This window comes from Lissotriton vulgaris, chromosome 1_1 (genome assembly GCF_964263255.1).
Source record: "Lissotriton vulgaris chromosome 1_1, aLisVul1.2, whole genome shotgun sequence".
NCBI classification, from domain to species: domain Eukaryota; kingdom Metazoa; phylum Chordata; class Amphibia; order Caudata; family Salamandridae; genus Lissotriton; species Lissotriton vulgaris.
The window spans coordinates 1990904201-1990918726 of NC_141685.1; the positions used below are offsets into that span (position 1 = coordinate 1990904201).

At 47.6% G+C, this 14526-nt stretch overlaps 1 protein-coding gene across 1 annotated transcript in view; it reads right to left on the minus strand.

Annotated features, from left to right (window-relative positions):
- The window catches only part of GNAI1 (G protein subunit alpha i1), a 372390-nt gene that overhangs the window by 53011 nt on the left and 304853 nt on the right, over positions 1 to 14526 (minus strand). The window lies entirely within an intron of this gene.

A 14526-nucleotide genomic window follows, 5' to 3' on the forward strand; every position in this document is an offset into this window, starting at 1 on the left:
CAAACCACGCCTGCAACCTTGGCATCATCCTTGACCGCAAACTCATCATGAAAAGCCAGATTATTGTAGTCTTGTTCGCCTGCTTCCTTACTCTTCACATGCTCTGGAAACTTTCCAAATGGTTCCGGTTAACAGAAGACGAACCGTCACCCAAACGCTTATCACCAGCCGGCTTGAGTACATCAAACGCACTCTACGTCGGAATCACCAATCACCTCTTGGAGACTGCAGACCCTTCAGAATGCAGCAGCTAGACCATACCTCCACAAACTGACCCACATCACCCTTTACCTCAAAAATCTTCACTGGCTCCTCATCCGGAGAGATGCCAATTCAAGTTGCTGATCCACACCTACAAAGCCCTCCTTGATCAAGGACTAGTGTAATTCAACTGACAACTCTCTCAGTTCAAGAAGGAACTTAAGACCTGGCTGTTCAACTGAGCCACCCGCAGCAGCAGTCCTCAGTGCCTGGATACCCTTGCGTGTGATTAACCGTGATTTACAAATCCTGTTGAATGAGCCTTTCAATTGCCTTCCACTTATGCCCACTGAGACCAAAGACAGTACTGGGCAAATATGCTGTGTGGTATGTGTGACAATAGCCACACAGGACGCCATCATGCCAAGGAGATGTGTTACCGTTCTGACTGGCAGGTGATAATGGAGCTGAAAAAAGCCATTTGGTTCTAGAAGTTCAGAACCCTCTATGGATTGGGGTTTGCTTTGGTTGTAACTGAACTAAGAATTGCTCCAAGATATTGCTGTAACTGGAGTGGTTCTAGGTGGGCTTTAGTTGAGTTTATTGTAAATCTTAATCTGTGGAGAAGGGGGATTGTGGTCTGTGAATCATTATCCACTTGGGCTTGTTGGGACTCTTATCAGCCAGTCTTCGATTTGCTGGCATACTTCTAACCTCCTCTACTATAGCCTCCATCACCTTCCTTGTAATAGGCTGGTTGCCGCTTTTGGAAAATCTGTCCCTGCTTGGAGGTGGAAGCTTTGGCACTACCCCTTCCCTGCTGCTTACACAATGTCTGGTGTGGAGTCGTGGTCTGCAACACCCACAAAGCCTTTGCTGTCTCAATATCTTAATGCTCACCAAGCAATGGAATGTTAAGTAGGTTCTGCTGTGCCTCTGGCTTGAAGCCTCAAGTGTGCCGCCATGCATGTTGCGTAGGATGAGAGCTGAGTTTATACCCTTGCAAGGGTGTTGGCCGCATCCAGTGCACACATAATGGTGGCATTAGATATAACTTTGCGCTGACACACCAATTCATCCATCTGGGAGATTTCATCCCAGTGGCCCCTGGTAGGAAAGTGCCCCTTTTTGACATGGTCACCCCCACTTTTATCTGGTTCATGATTTCAACTGGAAGTGAGATGGGTTCCTGCTTATCAGGTCCCCAGCGCCAGATCTTTCCACAAACCAGCACAATTGTGTCCACAAAGCACAATGTTGTCCACAAGTGGCAATACCTTTAGCATTCTCTATAAGTCCCTAGTAAATGGTATCCCTGGTACCTAGGGCCTGAGATATTAAAGAGGGTCCCCCAAGGGCTGCGACACGAATTTTACCACCCTAAGGTACCACTCACCAAACTCATGCAGGGCTGTCATTGCAGACTGCATGTTTTACTGCAGACAAAAGTGAAAAAACTACAACATATACCGGTGTGTCATGTTCCCTAACAGCATGTAATATTTGTAAGCCACCTCTACAGCAGGACTTGCAGCCCTAACGCACAGTGTCTTATATTACCTGTGAGGACATATCAGCAGGAGCAGATCTGCTCTTGTGCTGGTCAGTTCCATGGCTGCCAGTGCAAATGATCAGGGGGAACAGGGATGTTTGGTATCAAACATCTCATATTAGTAAACCCAAACTGATCCCAGTGTGGGATTTACTAATACATGAATCCAGAGGGCACCTTAGAGGTGACCCCTGAAAACCTACCAGCCTCTAGTGTGTTGGCTGATTTGTCTCTGCCAGCCTGACACCCAAGACAGATTTCAGACGTCCCAGGGTGAGGACCTTTGCTCTTAGGAGAAGCCGAAACAAAGCCTGTAGGGGAAGAGGGTGTTCACACCCCCGCCCTCAGGATGACCTACCGATAAGAAACTCCAAGGCAGGCAAGCTTCAAAGAAGCCCTCTCCTTTGACATGTGAATCTGGCCCTCCTCACAGGAGACTAGACAGACCCTCTTTGTTCTGAGCCCTTTGGCACTTGGAAAGGCAGGAAATGATCTAGTCCGGTAGGCATGCCCAACCCCAGGCTAGTAGCACCCCCAGGGTGGCCTGACCTGATGTAGGTATGACTTTTCAGAAGCTGCCATCTTAGTGTTGACACTCTTAGGTAACTCTGGGATATTCTTAAGCCCATTTCTCACAGGAAGTAGTCACATAGGAGCATAGTAACCCCAGCGGTCAGTAGCACATTGGCTACCACCCTACATTCCCCTAAATTTAGTATTTAGGAGAGCCCATGGCACCAGAAAAACGGATTCTGCCGACCTAAAAGACAAAGGACGTAAAGAGTAGCACTCTGCAAGAACTGAAGACACAGCACCTGATTTGGCACCAACCCTGCCAGCCTGCCTGACTACTTCGACAATTGCACCAAAAGCAGATTTATCCTGTGGATGCTGAGTCCTCAAAACCCGGGAGACCTGCCAGCACTTCACCAAGGAACCAAGAGATGTAGCAGACCTGCTACCCTGCAGGCAACCAAAGACTTCTGAGAGGACATCGTGACAGCAGAAACCAGACACCTAAAGACACAACTGCGCCAGTCGCCCCGAGCCATGAGTCTAGTGGGTCTGGTTTCCCAGCACGCTAGAGACGAAGTCCACTGTGGTTACAGCCCCAGTGAACACCCAGTCACCTGCAGTCTCTGCATGCAGGCTCCTCTCTACGGAGACTCCTCTCTGTAAGAAAAACACGATGCCTTAGGACAACCCTGCAACTGTCACACCCTGGCCGTGGAGAAAAGGGCCAAAGGTGTCCCTACATCCCTAAGCATTAGGAGGCCTGAGCCCCAGCCCCTTGTTGGTTCAGCTCGACTGACACCCCTCCTGCAGACCACCCCCACCGCCGTCAAAGCCTGCAGCCTCTTTTCGCAAAGGCAGATCCCCATAGAGTAACACTGGCCACACAATGCTGTTTTGCACCCTGGCACCTGGAAACACTACTGCCGCTGGTGGTGTTCTGCTAGTTCTGCTCTCGATCTTGGCAAAGACTCACCGTAACTCCTGGGGTTTGGTCCCATAAGTTGCCGTACTAGACCTATACATTGGCGTGGATATCCTTATTGAATCGTGTGCATTACTTATTGACTATTTTGGTATTTGTAGATGTCTTGCACTCCTCCAAGGTAAGTCCACGGGTGCTTTACCACTCTACCCCCTAGAAGAGCAGCTTGGGATTGCTAGAGCAAGACCCTGTCCACTAGTAAGGGAATCTCTTGACACTGATGTATCAAAATGAGATGTATCGTGCAAAGAGCCAGCTTCCTACGCTCTGTTGTACCAGGAGAGAAACCCCACTGAATTAGAAATCCTCTGCGATTGGCATTCCCTACGCTACCTTTTTCCAAGCAGCAGCAATTGGTTTACTTTCCTCATCAGAAGGCAGGGATCTGGATCAACACCCAACCATTCAGGGGAAGCTTGCCTATGTTGGTTTTCAGTGGGTCCGACTGGGATGTTGAATACTTCCTCCTCACTCGGGGAGTAGGTTCCCACGCTTTTACTGGGTCTTTGAAGATCTAAGCAGCAGGTTTGAGCATAGACTATCCTAGGTAAGCATTAAACCGTTCTTTCAGCCTTGGATAAAGTCTCTACCAAAAAAGAAAATGGTTACTTACCAATAGGAGAAGGTTGGCAGCTTGAAGAGTTTTCTGGATTCACATGATGTGCATTATTCCACCTTCTATTGATTGGGTCTGGAATAGTCCTTTTTCTTGCTTGAGGAGTCTACCACCATTCGGTGCTTGGTCCCTCTAGTGTGAGGTCAGACGGCATCCCAGAAGTTCCTGTGCGTGGTAGCCATCTTTGAATTCTTTTTTCCTCTTTTTTCTCTCTAGGATATGGCTTAAATCCTGTTGTTTTTAGCTGTTCTTTGGTTTCAGTGATCTTTTGTCCCACCTGTTAGCATTCCTCCTCTGAGGAGAGGTGGGTAGGTCGCATGTGAATCCAGAAAACTCTTCCAGCTGTAAAACTACTCCTACTGGTAATTAACCATTTCGTTTTGCAGCATGAATCTTTGTTTGGATTCACATGCTGTGCATTATATTATGTAGCAGTTTCCTCCTCTTTGGGGTGGTTGTAGTAAGAAGAGTAAGACTTTGTGAACAAGTGTTGAAGTACCCTTTGTCCCACTGGATCTACCTTGGTTATCTGTATATCCACGCAGTCATTTTTTGTGAATGTGAGGGGATGCCCTTGTTGCCGCAGCACATATGGCAGGGTTGCCCCTTTTTACCTTATGAATGGGCTTTTGACAGCGAGTTAAGACTTTTTCCTGCTGTAGAATAGCTTACTTGAATTGCCTGTACAATCCAATGTGCAATTGTCCCCTTTGTCACCGGTGCTCCCTTGTTCGACCGAGTGAGACGCGAACACTTGATATTGCCTTTACAGAGTTGTTTTGTCTCTTGTAGATAGTATAGTAAAGCCCTTCTTACGTCCAGGGTATAAAGTCTTCTTTCTAGTCGGGTTTGTGGATTTTGGAAGGAGACTGCTAGCTGTATGCTTTAGTTGATGTGGAATTTGCTTCCTACCTTAGGTAGAATTGAGGGTTTTGTTTTAAAATAACACTAGTAGATCACTTACTTGTCAGAGATGATATGGCTATTAAGGAGGCAGTCTTTGTGGTGATGGATCTCGGGTCAGCTTCATGCATGGGTTTGAATGGCCCTGTCAGTTGTGTTACGACTGTTTAAGCGCAACATTGGGGCTGCAGCTCTTCTTCTTGGACCCATCAAGGAATCTTGAGGACAGGTGCTGTGAACCTTACATTAATTTCCCCTGGTGTAGGCTACTATTGCTGCCAGGTGCACCTTGAGGCATGAGTAGTTGATGCTAATGTCAAGCAAGTGTGTAGGATATATGCTGACTGTTTCCTGTGTGGAAATTGAGTTTTGGGTATTTTTTTTTGTGCACCATATGGTGTACATTTCCACTTAGCTGCATAGCATTGTCTTGTGGTCTTTTTTCTTGCCCACTTTATTACTTCCATTGTTCTTTGCGTTAAGTTTACATTTCAGAACTATGTATTCATGCACCAGGCTGCTAGGAGAGTCGCTGGTTCTGGGTGAAAGATTTGCCCCCTTTGCATTGAGAAGGTTCTGGTCTGCCTTAAACTTGATCATTTGTACCCTGGCAGTTAGAGTAGGCTTGAGTACCAGGTTTGTCTTGTCCACTGAGGGGCTATGAGTACTAGGTTTGTTCCTGGTTGTCTGGCTTTCACCAGAACTCTTTGAAGTAGATGAATTGGAGGAAAAGCATATTAAAATATCCCTGACCAGTTTAGTTACGGGGCATTACATCTTTCTAGGTGGTGTTGAAACCTGGAGGCTAAGGAGTGGAATTTTGTGTTCTCCATTGTTGCTAATCGGTCTATTTCTTGCGTTCCCCAGGGGTTGAAGGCCTGTTGCAGGCTCCTTTGTTTTATCTCCCACTTGTGCGAGCTGCTGTTCTGTCTGCTGAGTTGATCTGCTTCGGTGTTGTCCCTCCCAGGCAGGTGAATTGTCTGTAGGCTCTTTCCTTGTACTGGCCCATTTCCATATTTCCAGGGGTAATTTGCTCACAATTAAAATGTTGTTCTTCTGTTTGTTGAGGTAAAACATTGACGTGGTATTTGGATCAATACAGTCTGACTTCCTATGTGGGCTTGGAACACCTTTAGTGTCAGGAACACAATCTTCATCTCTATGAAGTTGATGTGCTTCACAGAGTCTGCATTGTACCACTGACCCAGTACCCTCAGGTTTCCTGAACGTGCCCCTCAACCCTTGTGGGACGCATCCGTCTTGCTGGTCACTGAGGGAGTTGGTGTTTTGAAAGGTCTGTCTAGTGTTATGTTCTTGGATGCCCACCATTGCAGCTCTGTCTGAACATTTTATGTTACAACCACTAGATCTTCCCAACTCCCTGTGGTTTGTGACCAAGTGCTGCAAAGCCACCCCTGCAGAGGGCGCATTTGGAGACATGCATGAGTGATGAGGGGAATGCAGTATGCCATCATGCCCATGAGATTAATGAGTCCTCACTGTCAGAGACTGACCCTTCTGGCAAAGGCGAGTTTCTGGTTTGATTGCTTGTATTCTCCTTTGGTTCGGGTATGCCTGTGCAACCTAATCTTGCTCCCAAGAAGGTCTTTTCTTGTTCTGGCTTTGTTGATGATTTTCTGTGGTTTATTGAACACCCCTAGGTTTGCAGTGTAGTGATTACCTGATGGACGTGTGTGTAACATATTTGCTTTAAATTTGCCTTCAGAGCCAGTCATATAGGTAGGGCTAGTCGTGGATTCCGTTCCTTCTTAGGAATGCAGCAACCGCTGCTCCGCACTTTGGGAAGACTTTTGGTGCCAATTTTATTCTGAATGGCAAGACTTTGAATTGGTAGCAGGTTCTAGTGGACGAACCAGAGGTATTTTTTGTGAGCTTGATTCACAGGGATGTGCAGATAGGTGCCCTTTATATCTATTGTTGCCATGAAATCCCCTTTTCGTAGCTGTGGGATTACCTCCTGTAGTGTTGGCATTTTGAAATGCAATTGGCTTATGAATACAAGGTCTAAGATGGTTCTTAGTGTGAGATCTTGCTTTTGGTACCAAGTAGTAAGGTGAATAATTTCCTCTGAAGTGTTTCTTTTTTTGGAACCTTCTCTATTGCTTTTTTTTGTAGGAGTTTCTTAGTTCTTGTCTTAATTGTAAGAGTTCTGTTCCTTGGTACCTCTTGTTTTTAGTGGGTGTGTTGGGGGTTTGTTTGTTAGTTCTATACAATAGGCATGTTGCATAACATTTAAAATCCAACTGTCTGTGGTGATGTTTTTCCATATAAGTAGGTGGTGTGGAAGCGTCTAATGGGTTTATGTCGTTGTTACTGCAGTAAATGACGAATCGTTTCCACTTAGCCGCATAGCATGCCCTGGTAGTGGGTCTTCTTGCCTCTTTGATAATATTCATGCAGTCTGGAGGCAAGTTTAGGTATCCAAACTCTAGGATCTCAGGAGCCAGATCGCCAGGTTTAGCTGTTGCAGGTCTGGGTGTTGGATTTCGCCATGGTTCTGAGTTAGAAGATTGGGTGTTAGTCGCAGTCTTTGATGAGGCACCACTGTCAGTTCTAGGAACGTCGTGTACCATGGTTGTCTCGCCCATGTGGGAGCAACTAGGATAAGCGTTAGTGAATGTTGGCGCATTTTGCGTGCCACTAGCGGTATTAGTGGAGCTGGGGGAAAAGCGTAGGCAAATTTGCCTGACCAGTTCATCCATATCGCATTGCCTGCGGATGTGGGAACCTGGCGGCAAAGTACTGGCATTTTGCGTTTTCGCTTGTGGCAAACAGATCTATTTCCGGTTGTCCCCATTTCCGGAAGAATGGTTGTAGCACATTGGGGTGAATCTCCCATTCGTGCATCTGATGACTGTGCCTGCTGAGCAGGTCGGCCATCTGATTGTCTTTGCCTGGGAGGAGTTCTGCCATGAGAAACATGTTCCTTTGAATGGCCCATTTCCACATGCTTTGAGCCAGATGCGACAGCTGTGGGGAGTGTGTCCCTCCTTGTTGTTGATGTGCATTTTTTTTGTTGTATAGTCCATAGTCCCTGAACTGTGTAATGCAGGACATGGGCTCCCCAGCATTGCAGGGATGCGTCCGCTGTCATCACTATTTGTGGGACAGGCTCTTGGAACAGTCGTCCTTTGCAAAGGTTTTGTGGATTCCACCAATGCAGAGAGTTGTATGCTTGACTGGTCACCAACACTAGGTCCTGTAATTGCCCTTGAGCCTGGTTCCACTGTTTTGCTAGGCATTCCTGAAGCGGACGCATGTGTAACCAGGCATGAGGGACTATGAAAATTCACGAGGCCATCATGCCTATGAGTTGCATAAACACTCGAGCTGGCAATGAGTGATGGGGTGTGAACCTTTGGATTAACGTCTGCATTCCGTTTATACGTGCTGCGTTCGGATATGCCTTTGCTGCTAGTGTATTTATTGTTGCTCCCAGGTACTGTTGAACGTGGGAGGGTTGCAGGTGCGACTTCGGGTAGTTCAGCGAGAAACCTTGACTGTGCAGGAGATGAATTTTGTTTGACATGTGGCTGGCACATTGCTGGGCCGATGGCGCTTGTATTAGCCAATCGTCCAGGTATGGATATACATGAATGTTCCGTCTCCTGAGATGCCCCACCACTGTTGCTAGGCATTTTGTGAACACCCGTGGAGCTGTTACACCGAATGGCACTACTTTGAACTGGTAGTGTTGTCCTTGAATCGTGAACCTGAGATACCTTCTGTGAGCAGGGTGTATTGGTATATGAAAGTAGGAGTCTTTGAGGTCTAGAGTTGCCAGGAAGTCTCCCTGCCGCAGCAGTGGTAAGACTTGTTGCAGAGTGAGCATGTGAAAATGTTCTGATAAAATGTACTGGTTGAGGGGCCTGAGGTCCAATATTGGTCTGAGAGACCCGTCCTTTTGGGGAATGAGGAAGTATAGTGAGTATACTCCTGTTCCTTGATGTTGGAGTGGGACTGGTTCTATGGCCCCCTTTTGTAGCATACTGATTACCTCTTGCTACAGTAATGTTATACGTTCCTGCGACATTGGACGGTGCACGGGTGGTATGTTGGGTGGTGTTGATGTGAATTCTAGGCAATAGCCATGTTGGATAAGAAAACAAGTTACTTACCTGTAACTTTGGTTCCCCAGTATTGGTAACTTTCATAGATTCCCATGCTTTTGTATCATTCCCCATCGTCGGAATGGGAGTCTCGGTTACAGAAGTATCATAGCAGTAGGTACAAAAGAGAAAGAAAAAGGCCTAGGCCTCATTCCCTTTTGTAGCATATCACCCTCTTTTTGTAAAAGAGACCAAACTCTAGGCCTCAGCCAATCAGACGTGCCTCACCCCTTAGAACCCTCCAGAAGGAACCTCAGAGCCTCAGATTTTCGTAGCCGTTGTATATCCGACACCATATCTGCTAAAGGTTGAGCTTTCCTTGGGGAGGTGGGTGGGCGCATGGGAATCTATGAAAGTTAGCAATACTGGGGAACCAAAGTTACAGTAAGTAACTTGTTTTCTTGCCCCAGTATTGGAACTTTCATAGATTCCCATGCTTTTGTACCAGAATAGCAAGCAGTTGGTACCCACAAATACATTTTGTATAATACATTGCAACAGTCAATACGACATAAGAAATACAACTGTGCAATCAACAGAAGGTGGGATAGAAGGAAAAGCTCACCCATCACTGGAAGAGGTTCCTTAGGACAGCCTGGCCCACAGCCGCATCGTCTTGCTGCAAAGACTCCAAGCAGTAATGCTTAGTAAATGTGTGCACGCTGCTCCAGGTAGCAGCCCTGCAAATGTCTTTAATATGCACCCCCGCAAAGAGGGCCGTTGAAGATGCCACTGTTCTTGTTGAATGAGCACGAATCCTGCCAGCTAGAGGTTTCCCTGCTGCAGTGTGGCAATGAAGAAAGGCACTAGTGATCCATCTTGCGATCCCCTGTTTAGACAGTGGAAGACCCTTGCCTGGACCACCAAAGGCAACCAACAACTGTGAAGACTTCCTAAATCCCTTAGTGGGATCCAAGTAGAATTTTAAGCACCGTTGCACATCCAGAGTGTGAAGTGTTTTCTCCGCCGGAGTAACTGGGTTAGGAAAAAACGTTTTCAGAATCACCGGCTCGTTTAAGTGAAAGTCCGATTGTACTTTGGGAATGGATTTCGGGTTCATTCTTAAGATTACAGTATTTTTCTTGAATTGTAGGAACGGCTCCTGGGTGGTGAGGGCCTGTAACTCTCCAACTCTGCTAGCTGATGTGAGGGCCAAGAGGAGAGACAACTTCCAAGATAGATATTTCAAGTCAGAACGATTAATCGGCTCAAATGGAGCTTTCATGAGCTGAGACAGGACTAAATTTAAATGCCAAGTCGGTGGAGGAGGCCCCACTGGTGGGTAGATTCCGAACAAGCCTTTAAGAAATTGCTCGACTATCCTGGACGACCATAATGAAGGTCCAGATCCAGACCTCCTGCACCTTGAAATGGCCACTAAATTAACTTTAATTGATGAATGGGCCAGATTTGATTTAGCCAGTGGCAACAGATAAAGCAGAAGTTGATGAGGCTTTGAAGTAAAAGGGTCTACCTTTTCCTTCCTACACCAAACACAAAACCTTTTCCATTTCAATCTGTAAGTTGTGTTTGTAGAAGGGGCTCTTGCCTGGGAGAGAACATCTCTGATCTCAGTGGAAAGGGGAAGATTCATGAACTCTCGCTGCTAGCGACATCAGATGGAGTTCTGTGTACCAGAATTGTCTCGGCCAAGCCGGGGCTACCAAGATAATTTTGCATGGCTCTATCTTCATTTTCCTGATGAGGCGCGGAATTAGGGGAATGGGAGGAAAAGCGTAAACAAATGTCCCTGACCAGGCTATCGAAAGGGCATTCCCTAACGACCCCTGGTGGTGACATCTGCTGGCGTAAGACCGGCATTTCTTGTTGGTCGGTGTGGCAAAGAGATCTACTTCCGGTCTGCCCCATTTGTTGAAGAGCTGTTCCAGAACCTGCTGGTTCAACTCCCACTCGTGGCTTACTGAAGATGACCTGCTCAGCTTGTCTGCGTCTTTGTTCAGCACTCCTAGTAAGTGCTCTGCTTTCAGTGAGATTTCGTGATGAATTTCCCATTCCCAGACCTGCTGCGCTTCCTGCGATAACAGAAGAGATCTGGTTCCTCCTTCCTTGTTCACATAATGCATGGCCGTGGTGTTGTCTGTCCTGATCAGTACTCGTGAACCTTGAAGTCGCGGAAGGAAGGCTTGCAGAGCTAGCCTGATCGCTCTTAGCTCCAAAAGGTTGATATGGAGCTTCTGCTCACGGAGACCAATGGCCGCTGACATGCAGATCTTGCATCACTGCTACCCAACCCTCCAATGATGCATCTGTCGTTACCATTTGAGGAGATGGAACGTTTGCGAAGGATAGACCTTGGGACAAGTTGTTTTGATGTGTCCACCATAATACTGCTTCTTTCATCCTTGGAGTGACGGTCACTTTGTCCTCTAAGGATCCGTGAACTTGCTTCCATTGGAGGTCTAGCTGTTCCTGCAGAGGACGCATCCAGAGCCTGCAGTGAGGAATCAGGGGAATACAAGATGACATTACCCCCAGCAGAGATTTATAGTGGCATACAGAAAGACACCTTATTCCTTGAAAGTTCTGAGCTAGTCTTTCCAGTTTCTCCTTCCTTTCCCGGGTCGGAAAAGCTTTTTAGAGCTTTGAATCCAAAACAGCCCCTAGGAACCGAGCCCTCCTGGAGGGAACCAGAGAGGACTTTTCTTTGTTCAGAGTGAGACCCAGATTCTGAAACAAATTGGTGCAAGCCCGAACAGCGTCCTGCGATGTTCCTTTGGACGGGGCCTTCAGTAACCAGTTGTCCAGGTAGGGGAAAACTTGGTAATGGTTTCTTCGCAGAAATGCTGCCACCAGCGCCAGCACCTTTGTGAAAATTCTTGGCGCAGAGCGAAGACCGAAGGGTAGCACCCTGAATTGAAGTGGCTCTTGGCTACTGTGAATCGTAGAAACCTTCTGTGCGCTGGTTGGATAGGGACATGAAAGTACGCATCCTCCAGATAAAGTGTGGCCATAAAATCCCCCGGACTGATTATCCGTAATATGTCCTGAAGGGATACCATCCGGAAGGACAGGGAGATGAGATAGTTTAGCTCCCTGGGATCTAAAATGGGGCGCCATATTTCCAGCGTCTTCTTCACCAGGAAAAACCTGGAATAAAATCCTTGTCCCTTTTCATTGGCGGGGACCGGCTCTATTGCTCCCTTTCGGAGCATCTGTTGAACCTCGAGCCTCAGGAGACGCAGCTTTTTTGACGGAATGGCTGCCGGGGGCCTGGGTGGTGGGACTTCCGTAAACTCCAAAGTATGTCCTCGTTTTATGATGTTTATCACCAAACGGTCCGATGTAATTTTGGACCAATTTCGAAGGTATTTGGTTACCCTGCCTCCAACTGATGATTTCCTGGAGGAGGGAACAGTAGGCAGAGCCAGGAGGCCACTATTGGCATTTGGACGTATCCCGTAGTCGGTGAGCCTGCTTGCCCTTGCTGTAGGGTCTAGAATAATTTGAAGACTGGCCTTGTCTTTGTTGGTAAACTGGCGTTCTGCTGATAACCTGATCCATTAGAGGAATAGCGTTGTTGCTAGTAAGCTCCCCTGTAACTATTTCCTCTACCTCTTGAACCCTTAAAGGGGAACTTGCGGTACTGGAGAGTGCCCAAAGACCTGGCGGTCTCCGTGTCCTTTTTAATCTCCTGGAGAGTGCCATCTATTAGTTTACCAAACAACGCCTCTCCATCGAAGGGAAGATCCAGGACCTTGTTCTGTATTTCTGGTCGAAACCAGGTAGCTTTCAACCACCCCTGGCAACGTAGGACTGCAGCTCCAGCCAAAGTACGAAAAGCCGTTGTCGCGATGTCGATGGCGCAGTCTATTATCTCCATGGAAGTTGCCTCCCCTTCCTGCAAGATTCTTTGCCTCCGCAGTGGATCTTGGAGGAAGCTGTTCCAGGAACGGGGCTACATCACACCAGAGCTGGCGGTCGTATCTCCCTAATATTGCCAGAGCATTGGCAGCTCGCACCAAAAGGCTAGCCATTGACGAGAACCGTTTGCCAGCGTTATCCAGTCTCCGTCCTTCCTTATCCGGAGGAGCAGTCAATGGAGCAGAGGGATTTCGTGATTTCCTCTGTGCCGCCTGCGAAATGACAGAATCTGGTTTCGGGTGGGCCGTCAAGGCAGCTGGTCTGTCATCCGTTGCTTTGTACTTTTTATCCAGACACGGTAGCACAGGGACCACCGTCGCTGGATTATTCATCGCCTTAATGCCTTCATCCCATAAATAGTCAACAATTGGTATAGACCTTGTCGTTTTCCGGTGAGTTTCTTTAAAATCATAAAGGAAACACTCTGTTGTTTCTGCAGGCATTGCCAACTTGAATCTTCCTGCTGCCCTCTCCATCAGCTGGTGAAAACCCCATATGTCTGCAGGAGGGGAGTCCACCGGCTCCGCAACTGGAGATGCCGGGTCCGAAATGACGTAGTCATTATATTCACCAGTGTTATGGTCAGACTCCTGATCCTCATCCGAGGATTCCTCATCATCCTGGTTTTTTGCCTGTCTTGAAAGAGCTTGTGGAACTGTAGGCTGCTGCTGTGGAGATGCTTGAACAGGTATTACCGGAATAGCCGTAGAGGAAGGATCCTTAGGGGTCACTGGACGCTGAACTGGCTTAGCTGCCTTGGATTTGTAGTCCAGCAACATTTTATGGAGGCCCTGCAGGAATGAGGTTGGTACTTAAACCATCTCCTGCTCTGTAACCTTCTGTGAGGGGGAACCTTGATGATACTCTTGTTCGCCCTGGTCATATGCCCCCTCTGAATCTGTGTCCTGACACTTGACCAGAAGCTTGGATGGACTATTGGCATATTCAAAAAAGTCCTGTCCCTCTTCATCTGACTACCCCTGTTCAAACAGTAAAGTTGAGGGTAAAGAAGTCACTCTCCCCGGAGACGTCATCTCTGGTGTTATCCTTGTAAGTGAGACGGTCACTCTCTCCGTAGCAATCACCGTCGACGGCTCCGTCGAGGAGATTGGTGTGGTTGATGAAGACGATGAAACAGTCGTCGAGCCTGCCTTCGTCGTCAAAGTCATTGGCGTCGTCGCGCTCGTCGACGAGACTGCCGTCGTCGAAGCCTTCGTCGACGATGTCGTCGGCATACCACCCGTCGACGCTGAAGAGTGTTCCGTCAACGCTTTTTTCTTTGACGACATCTTAGTCGACGACTCTCCCGTCGACGAGACCAATTTCAATTCTATTTTCATTTTCTTCGTCGACAGGACCCAGAACTCCTCTCTGAAGATTGTGAAGAGGGTTTTTTGAAGGCTGGGTCTGTCTTCTCACCCTTAAAAGCCGTAGCTGGTCCTGCCTTCTCCTGTACACCGAGATGAGGAGTTTTTTGGGGACTTAGGCTCTTAGATTCTCTGGGGGTCTTTTTAGAAGCCTTAGAGGAGTGCTCCACAGAGGAAGATGGAGAACCTCTACCCCTTTTAACTGACCTTTTGGAGGAAACAGCTGAAGAAGACTCCTCACCGTCACTGGAAACTTCATGCTTCCTTTCCTTTTGCCTCTGCAGCAAGGTCAACAGCCTACCAGCACGATCCCGGGGGGTCTTGGTAGAAAACGTGCAGCAAATCTTGCAATCTTCTGCCCTACGATCTGGGTATAA